This window comes from Blennius ocellaris (assembly GCF_963422515.1).
Source record: "Blennius ocellaris genome assembly, chromosome: 13".
Taxonomy (NCBI): domain Eukaryota; kingdom Metazoa; phylum Chordata; class Actinopteri; order Blenniiformes; family Blenniidae; genus Blennius; species Blennius ocellaris.
The window spans coordinates 24,549,138-24,565,375 of record NC_137662.1 but is presented as its reverse complement, the minus strand read 5'-3'; the positions used below and the strand labels follow the sequence as shown (position 1 = coordinate 24,565,375).

The window sequence follows — 16,238 nt, the reverse complement described above, 5'->3', positions numbered from 1 at the left end:
AAATTCACAACAGATAGAAGTGGCCTGACCAAGACGTCTAACCCCTGTGCATCTTTCAGACCCGTTGATGCAGGGGGGTCAAACTCCTTTAAGTTCTGGGGCCACATCAACCTGACCTGACCTCTGGAGGCCCAACAAGTCAAATGTCAAAGTCTTTCCTACTTTTGATCCTTTTGCAAGAATTTGCCAGTCTATTCTGAAATATACATATTAAAGGAAATCAGATATTATTATATTTGCACAAAAAAAAATCCTCAGTCACCTTGTATCTGGATATCGTATTTTTATTCGGGATTAAAACAATTTGTCATCATCTGGACATTGTTTTGAGTTTACATGTCTAAAGTATCACTTCACATAAGTTGGACACCTTTATTGTGAAAGGTGTCGTGTCATGTGACCTCCACAGACGCATTAATTAATTCTGACCATAGGGCGGTTTTGAATGTCATTTTTGACAATCTAGTGTTTTTAGCCTCTGTCAGTTTTCATATTTATACTTTAAAAAAAAAAGTAAAAATCCCATGGCGGCCGGATTAGATCCTCTGGCGGGCCGCTTCTGGCCCCCGGGCCTCATGTTGGACACCCCTGCGTTAAGGTCTCACCTCCACGTCCTCTAAAACGCCAGGGAACTGCTGCCTGAAGGCTCCAAGCCTGAGAAAAGCCTGAGCAGAGAAAATCCTCAAATCCCTTAAAAAACTGATGAGAAACTCCAGAAAAGAAAAAGTCTTTAAGCCCAATGGAGCAACCCTTTAAATGTTGAGGTACGGCTGAATTGATTTGACCTTTGATCTCTGTCTCTCTTGCAGAATATATATATATATATTTTTTTTTTTTTAGCTGTACAGATTTGTACTATTCAGTTCCGTGATTGGTTTCATAACCCTTTGCAAGTGTAAATCAATTGAAGCTAACGCTACAAACATGAATGGTGATTTGAGGGGAACGAGTGGTGGGGGGGGGGAGGGGGGGGTGGTGGGGGGGGGTTACTGAGGTAAGAGCGATAAATTGATCGGCATCGTTGCGCATCATTACACCTCCCATGCATGTGTAATGACCCTAATTTCCACCAACCCCCCCCCTCCCCCCCCCCCACCTTCTCCTGCATCGCATGCCTCCACCCTTCACCCACAAAACCCTGGGCTCGGTGACACACCGGAGGACACTGGGGTCATTGTGCAAAAACGATCCCCCCCACCCCTCCCCCACCCCCACCTCCCCCTCCCCCTCCATCTCACCGCTCATCTTCCCAAAGCTGTTTCCCAAACCGGAGCATGGACACCGCCAACGCTGGGTAATAACCCCCCACATGTGGAAGAAGCCAAGCCCCCCCCCCGCCCCCCCCTCCCCCCCCCCCCACCTTCTCTTTCCTCCAGGTCGACACAGAGAGCTCTTTGTTGTCCTGAGCCGCCGTCTCATACTTTGAATGGGTTTTCTCAGATTCCCCTCCGGCCAAAGACCCCCGGATGAATCGAACATCCCAACAAAGCTTATCTTTCCCGCTGAAGGTTCCACAAACTGACTGTTAACAATTCATCGGTTACGGCATCAAAGCGCAGGGAAACGCCGACACCACTGTTGTTTTTGTTTTCTTTTTAACTACGAGCGCTAACCTTTAGCTGCGTCCCCTTTACAATACAAATACTTATTGAATCCCATTAAGGTTGTGCGACATGGGCCAAAAGCAATCCCTCTCTTTTGTCACAATGAACACGATGTAATACATATAATCAGGTCTTTATGGGACGAAGAAGACGGGGAGGACACAACAACAGTCTCTCTAAAACACCAGCGTTCTTGTGTGGACGGAACCAAAGTTTCAGGACAGCAGCTCTCGTTTATTTCCTGTAAACGCGTTAATTCAAGACGCTCACAGTTAAATTTGACGTAAACATTCCGGTTCTCTCTCATCGGATAAAATAAGCAGCAAATAAGTGACACATGATCATTTCTTGAAATTGTAGAAGTGAATGAATCACAATAGCATGTAGGATCATTGGTGTGTGAGCCCTGAGACTCTTTAGCATGTAGCATGTAGCATCATTGGTGTTTGAGCCCTGAAACTCTGTAGCATGTAGCATCATTGGTGTATGACCCCTTGAAACTCTTTAGCATGTAGCTTGTAGCATCATTGGTGTGTGAGCCCTGAAATTCTGTAGCATGTAGCATGTAGCATCACTGGTGTATGACCCCTTGAGACTCTTTAGCATGTAGCTTGTAGCATCATTGGTGCGTTAGCCCTGAAACTCTTTAGCATGTAGCATTGCTGGTGTGTGAGCCCTTGAGACTCTTTAGCATGTAGCTTGTAGCATCATTGGTGTGTGAGCCCTGAAACTATTTAGCATGTAGCATCATTGGTGTGTGAGCCCTGAAACTCTTTAGCATGTAGCATGGCTCGGAGTTTCATCCTCCTTGGATTCATTGAGCAACATCCAGCTAACTACCGTAATATTTGGACTATAAACCGCTGCTTTTTTCACACACTTTGAACCCGGCGGCTTAAACGACGACGCGGCTAACTTATGGATTTTTACGGGTTAATGAGCTTTTTGGTGTGTGCAGCTATACTATATATACTATATATACTATACATACTATACTTAGGTGCACTCAATAGTCCAGAATAGTAATTGAATCTACCAGGGAAGATGCTCTAAAGTCAAATGGTTCAGACGAGCCCTGTGAGTTTTTCAACGTTCATCCTGAACAACTTTCCGCCGCACCGAGTTCCTCACGGAGGAAAAAGACGAGCTGCGATGAATAGATTGTTCTTCCGTCGCATCCTTGAGATTCTCTCGGCGCAAACACTCTTTGACAGGCGGGGGGAAAAAAAAGAAAAGCGGCAGCTTGCACCAAGGAGTTAAATTTTCCCAGCGTGCCGCGGTAAAGTGTCCTTAAGCATCTGAACCCGCTTCCACGCACTCCGAGTTGAATACATGCATCAGAAAAATACTCTAACTGAAATATAAATAGAAAATGGAAATCCTCTTGAAAGACTGGAGTGTTTTTTTTTTTTTTTTCTTTCACCTCAGAATGTCACGGCGAGATATTTCCTTTGATATATTTCTTCTCATGTGGCGAATGAAACCAGGTGACATTCAGCTCTCGTTGCTCTAAACAGCTCATAAGGATTGGTGCGTTGCCTCGTTGAATAAAATATCAGCGCGCTCTGTAAATAAAACATTAGCACTGTTTTCTCCTGGAAAAAAAAAAAGGTCAAAGCAGCCGTCTAGACGAGCGCCGATCCGTTCACCCCCCCGTACAGCGCCAGAACCCCGACAGATCCGCCTGGATCCGGACAGATTCCTTCGCTTGCGCTTTGAACCGACGCGCCATCAGGCTTTGAACTTTTGACCCGACAGACCCGCCTGGATCCGGACAGATTCCTTCGCTCGCGCTTTGAACCTATGCACCGTCAGGCTTTGAACTTTTGATCCCAGAGGATCTCGGCCAAAACTTTTTGATTTTTTATTTTTACGTTGATGTGGCTCATGTAACCCCTGTTGTCGCTTATGGCTAACGCGTGTTTTAAAAAAAAAAGTGTGTCCTCCACAGTGGTCTCTCTTTTACGTTATTTATTTGCCAAAAAATACAAAAAGACAAGCACCTGTTCCACACGAAATTCCTCGATCCAAAACACTCTTCGTACACGTTCCTAACTCGATTTTAACGCTTGGCTAACACGGTCAGAAAAACCGTCTAATACAAGTCGTCCACGTCGCTTCGCTCCGAAAACTCCTGAGCCTCAAAAAACGAAACTTAACTCCTTAAAGCTACAGGCTCTTATTTTTATCCACCAAAAATAATTCTGAGGTCATAACATGAAATATCAACGTTCGTGTGCAACATCAATAATGCAAATATTAATATTTTACAACTTAAATTAAACAAATTTTAATACAATCAAATAATGAAACTAATACAAATCCAAAATGTACTGTACCATGAACATGGAATTACCATGAAATGCTTAACAACTAATATGGCACATACACCTGTGACCTATCGTAGTTTTATTGTGAAAGGCCCACTCTGCACCGTTAAGTCCCCCCCTAAGACTGATCGGCTTCCTGATTAAAAATAATCGTTTAAACAAGTAATCGAAGGGAAATAACCAGAAGGACATCTCCACCTGTAACCCAAACATCTCCCGACTCATCCGTCAGGTTTTTTTTTTGTTAAGTTCTGGGTCACCTGATACTCCCAACCACTAGATGGCGAGCCACCACCCGACCACCTCTGGAATATTTGAGTTCCTTTTTTTTGTTCCTTGGACACTCGGACCTGCAATATTTGGATTATATCCTGGGGATCCTTTTTGTTTTTTGGTCTGCGAAATCAAAGTGAAGTCAGACACATCAAAGGAAAAACACTTTGAACTGAACTGAGGGAATATTGCCCGTGGTTTATGATTGTGTTTTGTTGTTGTTGTGTGTGTGTGTATTGTATATATCTAATTATAAATATCAACTAAACCATATTTTTTATATATAATACATAACGACTCTAAATATTTCCCCTATATATAAACATATAATACTAGAACGAAACTCTTTGATGTGTCTATAATTCACACACCTTGACTCCACAGCCGAACCTTCTGTTAACCCTTTCAGTCACTTCCTGAGCTTTACGGACGCTGGTCTTTTACCGGACCAAAGTGTCCTCGGTATGTCCCCGGTGTCTCCTCGGTGTGTCCCCGGTGTGTCCTCGGTGTCTCCTCGGTATGTCCCCGGTGTGTCCCCGGTGTGTCCTCGGTGTGCCCCCGGTGTCTCCTCGGTATGTCCCCGGTGTGTCCTCGGTGTGTCCCCGGTGTGTCCCCGGTGTCTCCTCGGTGTGTCCCCGGTGTGTCATCGGTGTGTCCCCGGTGTCTCCTCGGTATGTCCCTGGTGTCTCCTCGGTATGTCCCCGGTGTGTTATCGGTGTATCCCCGGTGTGTGCCCGGTGTCTCCTCGGTGTGTCCCCGGTATGTCCCCGGTGTCTCCTCGGTATGTCCCCAGTGTGTCCTCGGTGTGTCCCCAGTGTCACCTCGGTATGTCCCCGGTGTCTCCTCGGTATGTCCTCGGTGTGTCCCCGGTGTCTCCTCGGTATGTCCCCGGTGTCTCCTCGGTATGTCCTCGGTGTGTCCCCGGTGTGTCCTCGGTGTGTCCCCGGTGTCTCCTCGGTATGTCCCCGGTGTCTCCTCGGTATGTCCTCGGTGTGTCCCCGGTGTGTCCCCGGTATGTCCCCGGTGTCTCCTCGGTATGTCCTCGGTGTGTCCTCGGTGTGTCCTCGGTGTGTCCCCGTTGTGTCCCCGGTGTGTCCTCGGTGTGTCCCCGGTGTGTCCTCGGTGTGTCCCCGGTGTGTCCCCGGTGTGTCCCCGGTGTGTCCTCGGTGTGTCCCCGGTGTGTCCTCGGTGTGTCTGCCGGCGTCTGATCGAGCGCCGCAGGAAGTTTCACACTCGGCTTCACGGTGACTTTCCACGTCTCGCGACCCGGCTGACGACGACTCGAGCAGACAAGACTGCCTGAAAGGACTGAGACTCAGGTGGACGCCAGCGGTCTGCAGGCCGACCTTGCATGGTCAGCACACACACACACACACACACACACACACACACACACACACACACACACACACACACACACACACACACACACACACACACCTCGCCTGTCCGACCTTGCCACGGGAGCATAAACAACGTCGAGGCCGTTTGCTTTCCCAACGTCACAATGAGAATAAATGCGTCGGGTGACAAACCCGGTGTCCGTCCACATAAACGCCGCGAACGCGTACGACGCACGGGAAAGCGCTCAGAGGAGCCGCGGATTTAAAAATAGAGGCCCGTTGGATCGTCTCTATCATCATTTCGAAACCAGCCGGATATTTGGTGACGGCAGGACGACGCTCCTGCTGGAAAATCAACAAACGGAGGGCTAAGGGGTAGGGGTAGGGGTAAAAATAGAATTGGGATTGACCCAACCAGACCAAGGGCATTTTTTATCGGTGACGACCGACTGTCCGACGTACCTCGAGATCAGTGTTTCTATAGCACCACGGACACAACCCTTCAATACTGTTTGACTAATCCTTTGGGGTTTTGGTTCGAAGGTCTCAATAAACAGTTTAGTTCAATCGTAGCAGTTGGGAAGAAAGCAAGCTGTTGTCATTGTGAAGCAAGGCATCAGGGCTGGTTGTTTCCATTGGGTCACGGTCTTTCTTGAACTACAGCGGCAGAACCTGAACTCTGAGAGAGTCTGGAAACGTCCGCCAGAGTCACTTCGACTTCTGTTTTCCTCAAATATTTCCTTCCAAATGTGGCTGCAGATCGAGTTTCACGCGCGGATTAGAGAAGTGTCGACCGGCGGACGAGGGAAGGATCGGCCTCGTACGCCGTCCTGGCACCTCTCGCCCTCCATATATAGAGAAATAACAATTAGCCGGGAGGACGTGTCGCTACCGCGCTCGCTGGGAAAAGGTCACGGCTGCAGCTGAAACCCGAAGAGACTCCGAAAGACAAACTCAAAAGTGCCGGGAGACGATGAGAAACCGAAACGATTTAGTGGAGGGGAGATGAGCAGATGTAGGGACGGAGAGAAGCTCGGAGGAAAGAAGAGAGAGAGAGAAAGAGAGAGAGAGGGATGCTGCTTGGATGTTTATATGCTGACTCGGCAAAGACGTCTTCTCGTCGAGAAAATTCAAAAAACGGGCGGCAAACAAACAAACAAAAAAACTACAGCGAAGACGCATGTTAGCATCGCCGGCATGTTAGCTGTTAGCTCATGTCGATGCTAACCGGGTGATTCAGGCCATAGATATAAAACACTAGATGTCGCACGGCCCATTAGCGCCTCAGCGCCGCCATCTTGGAGAGGTCTCCCGCTCCTGCTCCACATATAGACCCCAGGCTAGAAAATACTAACACAAACACTAAATAAATACTAATAAAAGAAGCCCTATCACGTGGAAAACTTTTTCTGCCTCCCAGTAATTTTTCCATGAAGTTTCCATGGGATGAAATGAGATATTGTTTGTGTTGCTACGTGGACTAGCAAGCGAGCTACCAATGTAGAATGGATCTTCTAGCCTGGGATCTTGATGCTCAGCGCGAGCGGGAGACCTATCCAAGATGGCGGCGCTGCAGGCACGTCACAGGCTGTCCAGTGACGCATTTAGTGTTGTATATCTATGATTTAGGCAGCTACATCTTAGCAGGGCACTGTTTTCCAAATTTTTTTTTTGCAATTGTGCGGGATTTCTGTTAACGTCCCAAAATGTAATCGAAAGTTTCCTGCAATGCGGGCGAATAGTTTTTTTGGAAAATTTCTAAAATCAATTCAATCCAATAAATAAATAAATACATGCAGACGAAAACATAGACTTCCCGCCCAATTTCTTTTTGGGCGAATGTAAAAATAGAGCAGGGATACGCAGATATAATCTGTTTAAAGAACAAGTATCAACCCTCAGGTTCTTGCAAATGTACTCGTCGGATGTTTTGTACGAACAACCTGTGCAGTATTAAATCTGGTATCGGCGCTTCCCCTGAAATAGAGCTCTTGCAAAGACGTAGCCGTGGCTAGCGTAGCTAGCGTGGCTAACGTCGACCCTCAGCAGCTGAGCAGAGGAATCGACGAATCACGAAGGAGTCTTGTGAGAAAAAAAAAGACACTTTCTGTCAAAAAAATCTAAATAAATGCAGTCCAATGGAGGGTTAAATACACTCTGTTCTCTGGATCTCTGACTCATGGCCGGGGGATTATGGCACTCGGGGGGGGGGGGGGGGGGGGGGGCAGAGGAAGATCCCGGAGTCCGATCAGGGGAAAAGAAGTGAAATTAATACCGTCCGATGAAGACGCGGCAGTCATATTCAATCATATCACAGTCGTACGTGTTGCGGTCAGTGGAGCGTGTTTGAGAGGAGGAAGAGGAGGAAGAAAAGTGAAAGCAGAGCAGGCCCCCCCCCCCCCAACCCCCCCTCCCCTTCCAGAGAGAGTGATAACGCAGCAAAACGAGAAAGAGAGAGAGAGAAACAGACAGGAGAGAGGTTATTATGGTAAAGAGGTCAAGCTTGAAGAGAAGCTCCGTCTCCCAGAAGAGGAGAAAACAGGCTTCTTCCTGCGACAGGATCGCTCTTCCTCTTCCTCTTCCTCTTCCTCTTCCTCTGTTTTGTTCGCGTGCATCCTCCCGCTACGCGATTAGTTTCACTACAGCGTCGGGTTTATATTGGTTATATGACCTCGGGGCGTCTTCAGCCGCGGTTGTAAGGCAAGTAAGTTGAACAACAACGTTAATAAAAAAAAAAAAACATAACTACCATAATTATGGCAATAAAAAAAAAGAAGCGAGAAATGTCGGAGTTACGTGATGCACATGAACGCATCGCCCACGGTTCGGTGGCATGAATCCGTAAATGTATATAAATTTGAGACGTCGCGGTTCAAAGTGTGAAAAAAGTAGTTATATAGTCCAGATATTACGGTAATCAAACGCATGGAATTTTAAAGCTTCTTAAAAATCTAAAAAACAAGAATTTACATCTATGCTATTGTGATTTGTTTAACAAGGAATACAACGTCAAGTTTTTTTCTATTTTTTATTGTTTTAAACACAGAGACGCTTGTTGACTTTCTAGTTTTTAGTCCTATTTTTTTTGTCAGTTTTTCCGAGATTAAGACGATTAAGTAAATTTTTTTTTTTAAGTCTTTATTCCAACATGCACGTCGTGCAGTTTCATATCAAATAATACATTTTCAATATATTGTGCAACCCTACTTCTTTCAGTTTATCGTGATATTTTCAAAACTCTATTTTGAAATCTTGTACCTGGTCACACAGATTGCCGCAGTTTTTCTTTTTTCTTTTACTACATTTTATGTGTTTCAGTTTTTACTTGACTTTTAAATAATGACTCGTCTTTTCCACTGAGTAAATATCCTAAATGATCTCGAACCACTTTGGACCACTTCCTGGTCGCAGCCTTTATTTTGGTAATAAGCAAGATTCTCACCAAATATCTCGCCTCGTCTTCCCACATACATGACAACACAGTTATCTGGTATATCGTAGGTCGCTGTAATATTAATAGTTGTATTTACAAAACTCCAGAACGGTTTTAATTCAGAAAACATGTTTATGACGTCCAACTGGATCCAGCGTTGTCGTAGCGTTAGCGTTTAGCGTTAGCGTTTAGCGTTAGCGCCGTCTGATGTTGCCTTTCGTCATTTCACTTTTCCACGGTTTCGTTTTACACAGATTGTGATGAACGGGGCAAAGAAAATAAATAAATAAATCATAATCGTCATAATCTGCGTTAATCTGATTCCTCATAATCAGATTAAACATATCACATTGTGCTTGTTCACATGATGGCTTGAATAATTCCATGAAATAACTCCTGGAACCCGACAGGATTTTTAGTAAAAAAAAAAACAAAAACAGAAAACGCTGTCGAACTTACATCATTAATGCGTTTTTCTCTCTAAATGTAAAATCGCGAGCGTAAAAAAGCCAGCGGGCGGCTGCTACGTTAAATATTTATCAGCAGAACTGTCATTTCTTTCATGGTTTCTTTTTTCCTCCTCGTAACTGTTGTCCTCATCTGCGGCGCGGCGGGGATAAATACAGGGCGAGCGAGGTTGAGGCCTACTGAGGAGAGAGAGAGAGAGAGAGAGAGATGGGAGGACGGAGGAGGGGAGGACAGATAAGAGGGGGAGCGAGAGGACAGGAGTGGATGAGCACTGCGAGATAAGTCCCGGCGTGATCAAAGCGCCTCGTTGACATCATAGAGCCGGCCCTGCCAGCGCGCCGACGGTTTAGCGCTAGCGCCGCGCACGCTAGCTCTGAAACGTCGGAACGTGTGGCGCTTAAGAGGCGCCTTCTTATATTTGTCCAAGTGACGGTGATGTAGGAGGGGGGTGGGGGGGGGGGGGGGGGGGGGAGTGCTTGTTTCGCTAGTACCAGACTGTGAGGAAAACAAATGGCCGACCCCGGAGACGTTCCGCTTCCATCTGTCCTCCGGTTCCGAGCTGCCAAACGAGACTCAGTCCCATGTTCACACCAGTTTTCCTCTTGTTCTGGAACCGAACCGACAGACGAGCGCGCCCAAGTTAAAGTCCCAGTGAAATGTAAAACACTACTTTGCAAAAAACGATAGTTGGGGTTCTACTTCTAAGGTTCCTCCGACTCTGCCCCACCACTGTTGTCGCATAACAAAGTTATTTGAATTTTGAATCTCCAGCCGACGAAATCGGGGGGAATCCTTCTTCGTGGGCGGAGCCTATGTGTGATGTCACGAGTTGTGCAGATCTCGATCTGTTGTGTTTATATCGGCTTGTTTCCTCTTAAATATCCAAGTTTTTACAGTGTTTTGAAGTTATAGTCGGCGTTTTATGAGCCTTGATGAAAGATTGAGCCTGGAAGAGAACGAGAGGAGAAAAGGAGCACGGGCAGCAGGAGCCGCTAGCCGTTAGCTCGCGCAGCTAGCGCTAGCTCGGGCAGCTAGTAGACGATCAAGTAACACCTGGAATCATCTCCGGTGATTCCACAGTCTTCTAGCTCTTGGACGTGTTGGATCCAGGAAGCCGGTCGTTCTGCCAAAAGTCAGGAGCCTCAAAGCCTCAAAGGTGAAAAGTGGCGGCTGCTGAGGCGAGGAGACGAGGACGAATGGAGGACGAAGCGTCTTCTGCTTCCTCAAACATGTTCCAGACGGGGTCACCGATGGCAGAACCACCTTCTGTGTCTTCTTCATCAATCACTGGGTTTGAAATGACCATGATGATGAAATCTGGTTAAATTCAGCCTCTTCGTGGTCAAAACTCTGATCCTCCATAATGTAAACACAACTTGGGCGTGTGCACAACTCGTGATGTCACTCTGTTATTGTCAGAAGCTCCGCCCAGCAGAGGAAATAGCGCTGTTTATCGGCTATTTTGTGTTTTAACATTCTACCCTTCAGCCAGTTAGCAGGAAAAACGTCCCTAGAAGCGACACCAGAGTGTTTTGGAGGTGGAATTTTCATTTCACTGGGACTTTAAGTCTCTTTTTAACACAAAACAAACAAAAGGAAAACTAATTAAACGTCGTCTTTAAAGTAACTCGGCTCGTTTTTAACGTGGAGCGTAATTCAATTTGTGTCGCTTTTATGTTGTCAGAAGGAATTGTGTTTACAGGCGATACACACCTGTTTGGAGCCGGACTGCCGAGCACACACCACACACACACACACACACACACACACACACACACACACACACACACACAGTCTGTCCGTTGAGTTCACCTTTACAAATGTGTTCCATCAGCAAAATTAACTGGCTCCAATCAACATAACCATGTTAATTATGGAAATCGAAAACACAGCGTGTGCACACACAATCAAACCTGCGTGTGTGTGTGTGTGTGTGTGTGTGTACAAGAGCGAGGACGAGTGATGGAGGTGACACACACACACACACACACACACACACACTCAGGCCTCAGATCGTCGCGATGTGACACATGACTGACAGGAAGTAAACAAGCAAAAAAAAAAAAAAAAAAGTTTGATAATCAAGGAATCGTTTAATCTGTTTGTCGAGTAAATTAATAATTAAATTCTTCCTTTAATGATTCGACCACGTCGCCTCCAGCTCTTTTTTTTTTTTTTTTTGTCTCACTCTGATTTGTATAATTACAAACCGATGATGACGGCGACGTTTCGCTGCTAAAAATGGGCTGAAGAATGAGAGGTGACACGCACGCACACACACACACACACACACGCACACACACACACACACACACACAATTATCATCCCGAATAATGAGAAGCAAACGACTCATTAATTCTCTCCTTGACCCGCGTGCAGCAGCAGAGCCTCTCTTTTATTCTTTCTCTCCGACTCCACTTCCTACAGAAACTCGCCACAATCCCCCCTTTTTTCTCACTTATTAATCAGCATTAAGGGGAAAAAAAAAAAAAACCCCAGAATCCTCGCCGGCCCTCAATCCGGAGAAGTTCTGTGGTGAAAGAAAACGGAGAAAATCTCCCCAAAATTCATAATTGAGATGAACTTTCTCTGTGACCTTCATCCCTCTCTCTCTCTCTCTCTCTCTCGCTCTCTCTCTCTCTCTCTCTCTCTCTGAATTCTGCCGACCGCGGCAGAAACGCAGTTAAAAATGGCGTCGGGAACAACAGAGCTCCTCTTTTCTCGCTCGTCTGTCGTGTGACGGCCGTCATGAGACCACGAACCACCTGATCCCCGCGTGACCGCCGTCACAGGAAACCAATCAGTCGCTCGCCCACGTAGATTTGAAAGAAAGAAAAACAACTTTTTTTTTTTTTTTTTTAAAGGACGAGTCCAAGTCCAGCGTTCAGCTACTTGCCGATAGCAGAAGTGCCATTTGGCCTCAATATATATATTCAATATGCATTTTTTGTTATTTTTTGCTGGCGTGTGAGCACTGAAACTCTTTAGCATGTAGCATTTATAGCATGTGGCATTTATAGCATGTAGCATTTTTAGCATGTGGCATTTTTAGTATGTAGCATTTATAGCATCAGCATTTATAGCATGTGGCATTTATAGCATGTGGCATATTTATAGCATGTGGCATTTTTAGCATGTATCATTTTTAGCATGTGGCATTTTTTAGTATGTGGCATTTATAGCATGTAGCATTATAGCATGTGGCATTTATAGCATTTATAGCATGTAGTATTTATAGCATGTGGCATTTATAGAATGTGGCATTTTTAGCATGTAGCATTTTTAGCATGTGGCATTTATAGCATGTAGCATTTTTAGCATGTGGCATTTTTTAGTATGTGGCATTTATAGCATGTAGCATTTATAGCATGTGGCATTTATAGCATTTATAGCATTTATAGCATGTGGCGTTTATAGCATGTGGCATTTATAGCATTTATAGCATTTATAGCATGTAGCATTTATAGCATGTGGCATTCATAGCATGTGGCATTCTTAGCATGTGGCATTTTTAGCATGTGGCATTTATAGCATGTAGCATTTATAGCATTTATAGCATGTAGCATTTATAGCATGTAGCATTTATAGCATGCAGCACGGTAGAATCACAAGTTTCTGCCTCCTCAGCCTGTTTGTGTTTCTCCAGTCGGAGCAGCTGGGATCAATACTTCCTATCTGGACGAATCGATCCGATCGACACGCCTGCCGGCGCCGGTTCTGACCTCCGATAGGCCGTCTATGAAATCACTTATTGATCCTGAATTAACATCGACCCACACACACACACACAACGTTCAGAAGGACGATCTTTAACGGGACAAACAAGGTTTTGGCGGCGTCGTTTCCATGGTAACCAGTCCCCTCCACCGCCCTCTGGTCTCCTCGCTCTGAAGCGGCGTCCGGCGTCGCCACAGTTACTTTACACAACTACTCCGATTACTGATTACTCCTTTTAAAAAAAAGTGACGTAGTCACGTCACAGATTACTTGTTTTTAAGAGTAACTAAGAGAGATTACAAGTTACTTTTTTGTTACTTTCAGCAGCTGCTGGTACATATTTAACCTTTGACCTTCATTCTTTGTTGTATTTACATCTGACTCAGATTTTTTTTTTTTTTTTACCATCAAATTTTTACTGTTACTGTTGTACTTGTAGTTTGTTGTCGCAGTATTTACATGTTTATTTACACTTCCTGCTCTATGTAACTTTATTTGTCCCCCGAGGACAAATCAGGTCTTTCATTGATTGATTGATTTAAAAAAAGTGGGGTTTTGTTGCGACGTTGAGGTTTATTGATGACGACGGCTGGTTCCGAGAGCAGGCTGGCCTGTGATTGGCTCAGAGTGGAGAAGGGGGCGGGGTCAGGTGACTGCATGCACTGTGGGTGGAGGAGAACGGAGGACTTCTGTTGAACAATAAAGAAACTCATCCTGTGGGGCGTTACCGTAGCAACGCACAGTGACTTGGGCAACTAACAGTAATCTGATTACTGGTTACTGAAAAAAAGTGGCGATGCGAGATTAACGCTTATCGGAACGAACGTTTCCTCTGTGGCGTCATATTCTCCAGGGACTTGGCGCTTTTATTTTGACAGTCATAACGATCCAACTTGGTGGTCAGTCCACGACAAGTGTTTTTATGTAAAATTGAATTTTTTACATTTACATTAAACTGCGAGAAAGTAAAAAAGTCGTGAACCTTCATCCTGTGAAAATTTCCAGGAAAACGTTGATTCGACACATTTCTGGAGCGTTTTCGACACTGAGCCGGGACGTGAAATGTAGAAGTTAGTATAAAACTCCACAATGCAACAGGAGAGCTTTCACTGTGTTTCACACCAGGAGCTTTATTTAAAAACCGGCTTCACGTTGAGTCACTTTCCATCCTCGTATTGTTTGAGCGTGGAAATGAAACGATTCTCTTTGGGTTTTTTTCGCGAAAATTCCAACTTGAACTTTGAAGATCGTTCGGACTTTTATTGGAGTGTTTCTGTCCGCGGACGAGTCGCGCAAAGAAAAGTAGATAAAACAGAGCAGAAGGAGCGAGAAGAAGTCACTTCTCCTCCGGTGCCCCCCTCCTCCATCCCTCCATCCCTCCATCCCCCCCTCCCCTCTCTCTCTCTCTCCCTCCCTCTCTCTGGGAGGTAACCTGAATGTAACAGAAACCAGTCACAGTGGACATGCTTATCCAGACTGTGTGTGTGTGTGTGTGTGTGTGTGTGTGTGTGTGTGTGTGTGTGTGTGTGTGTGTGTGTGTGTGTGTGTGTGTTGTGTGTGTGTGTGTGTGTGTGTGGGGTGTGTGTGGATGTGTGTGTGTGTGTGCGCGAGATTGAATCCTGCAACCCCGGGGAGCCTAACTACCTCTCCACCTCTCTGAGTGGCTCAGTGGTAGAGAGAGGGAGAGAGAGATAGAGAGAGAGAGAGGGAGAGGAGAGAGAGAGAGAATTACAAAGAAAAGAAAAAGAAAAGAGAGCGAGCGGGTCGACACTGCAGCAAAGCCAACAGCTCCCTCTGTCGTCACCCACACTCCGCTCCTCTTCCTCATCTTCCTCCTCCTCCTCCTCCTCCTCCTCCTCATCCCTTGTTACCCCCTCTGCCCGTCCTCTCCACACTTTCAAAGAAGCGAGTTTACAACGCCGCGGCTGAGGAGAGCGAGCAGCTGGTGCCTAATCAAATATAAATACAGTGATTACAGGGTAATAAATTAATCCCTCCATCCCTCCGTCGCTCCCTCCCTCCATCCCTCCATCCCTCCATCGGCCTCGGCTCGGTTCCTCCTCCGTCAAGTCAGATGGGCTGGGCCTGAACGAAGCGCAGGATTTCACCGCCGCTTGTAGTTTTGGGTTAAAAATGAGATTTATTAGTCATTTCTCATGTTTGCCACTGATGTGAAGCATCAAATCTGTAGGAAACGTGAAGAAAATTGAGTTTGTGAACTTTCTGCCTGAGAGGGAAAAAAAAAAGCAAACGTGTGGTTTGAATTGATGTATTTTCACTAATAATGGTATTTCTACTAATAATAAACACGCGGTGATGCGTTTTGAACGACAGGTGACACTTGCATTATCTTAATTACAGAGTCAGACTTAAGGAATAATAATTTCACCTCATTTTCACCCAAATAAATCAGAAGCGACAGGCCGTCTTTTAACGTCGGCTCACAATTCTTCCGTTAATCAGTCGTGTTTCTCGTATTTCCTTCAGTTTTCGGCTCCTGCGGCCGTGATTGTCGCCCGCTAACGTTCACGTCTGCACACAGTTGCAAAGAACAAGTGAAGCGTCAGAGCAGGAAAGTCCAGGTTCAGTTTGAAAATTAAAAAAAAAAACAAAAGACGTGACGACACATCTGTGCCACAGTCGCTGGGGTTTCTTGGCCGAGCGTCAGTGGAAATAATGTGAAACCGTTCTGCACATGTTAGTCCTTGCTACTTTTTTTTTTTTTTTTTTTTTTTTAAGTGTACCATAGCTTTTCCCAGATTAAAAAAAAAAAAAAAAAAAGTATGTTATTTTTGCTCTTTTTCTTCTCGTTCCTGAGATTTCAGCCGTCAGACGGAGTCACGCTGTGATGAGAGTCAGGCTCTTCTCATCTTCTCATCAGAGACGTGACCGACCTCGACACCGCCTCGTGTCCCGAGTGACAGAATCTGCTCAAGGTCAACAGGACCCCCCCCCCTCTTTAAAAAAAGAAAAAGAAAAAGGATTTCATGGAGCTTTTTTCCCGTCACTGAGGAGGCCGGAGCCACGACGGTCTTCTGCCCCCGTGGCGTCTTCTGAAGTGGCCACAAC

At 45.7% G+C, this 16,238-nt stretch overlaps 1 protein-coding gene across 1 annotated transcript in view; it reads right to left on the bottom strand.

Annotated features, from left to right (window-relative positions):
* The window catches only part of LOC308138645 (cadherin-11-like), a gene marked incomplete at its 3' end in the record, with an annotated part of 72,929 nt that overhangs the window by 56,270 nt on the left and 421 nt on the right, over nucleotides 1-16,238 (bottom strand). The gene's annotated exons all lie outside the window — the stretch shown is intronic.